This window comes from Malurus melanocephalus, unplaced genomic scaffold (genome assembly GCF_030028575.1).
Source record: "Malurus melanocephalus ecotype Western Australia unplaced genomic scaffold, MMel_1.1 scaffold_294, whole genome shotgun sequence".
Lineage (NCBI taxonomy): Eukaryota > Metazoa > Chordata > Aves > Passeriformes > Maluridae > Malurus > Malurus melanocephalus.
Genome location: NW_026623526.1, coordinates 829,540 through 830,759, shown reverse-complemented (window position 1 = coordinate 830,759; position 1,220 = coordinate 829,540).

Here is a 1,220-nt window from a genome sequence, read left to right as displayed (position 1 = left end):
CGGGCTCGGGCTTGGGTCGGGCGGAGGATGCGGGCGCGGTCGGGAGGCCGGTAGGTGTCACTGTGAAGAGGGAATGAGACCGGACTGCGGTGCGGGGTGACAGCCAGACCCCTCGGAGGGGGCTCTTCCCCCCCACTCCCCTCSAATGATTTCCTCTATTTAAAACTTCAAAAGCGAGGAAGAGTAAGAGAAGCATTAGAACAGTGGTTGTATTCAATATCCTGACTGATCCAGGAGTTTTACCCCAGCTTTCAGAAGCTCTTTTGCAGAGAGTGGGAGCTGTATTTGCTCGAGCTCAGTTTTCCCTACGGTACACTGAGCAGTCTTTCCCCTTTGCAAAGATTTGTGCACTTACAGCACTGAAAATTTTACCCACGGTGTCGGCTCCGTTAAAGCCACAAGCATCCTCCAAGCAATATCACTTGAATTCTGGTTTASGTTTTCCTAAGCTGTCTTGCAAGCATGTCCTGTGCAGCTCTGACCTGCTGGGTGCAAACTTCTTTTGGATCAAGATTTTCACTTTTGCAGAGGGAGATGGTCTCTGATCTGGTCGAGGCTGTGCAAGGGTACTGTCACAGCAGTACTTTGAGGGAGCGCATCTCGTGATGCCCTTGGAGCCATCTCCCACAGCCAGAAATATGTTAACAAGTAAACAAGTACCCACAATGAATCAGTGCRCACACTCGAGTTACAGTTTTGTTTCCAACTATTACACACTCTGGCCATACTAACCAAAGCAGTCAATAACAATGGTGTTACAGCCAGAGAGCAGGGAGTAGCCTGAATGCAGCATCCTGACTAAACAAATTTTGTCTATACATGTGGATGTCTTTATGGCCTGTRGCTGTTGGTTACTTTGTGTAAAGGCTCATCTGCATGGGCTGGGGGTCACACGTATTTCAAAGACAGTGAACCTGGCTTTAGTGCCTGGCTTCGGTGCCAGGCTAGCAAAGTTAGTGCTTTCTTCAAGCAAGAAATTCCAGTATTATATGGCACTTACTATCCCAGAGAATACAAAAGTATGGGATGGTCCTTCCTCAGAAAAGTCTGATTTGTAGCTGATGCCAGAAAAGAAATTGATCCAGAATTTTTAAAAGCTYGATCCACTTCAGATCACATCTTGAAGATTAATTAGCTAATGCCTTCAGATGAACCAAACTCTCCAGATAACAAGTCCTTAAAAACATTGATGCTCTTCCAGTTCTCCTCCTTAACAAAAA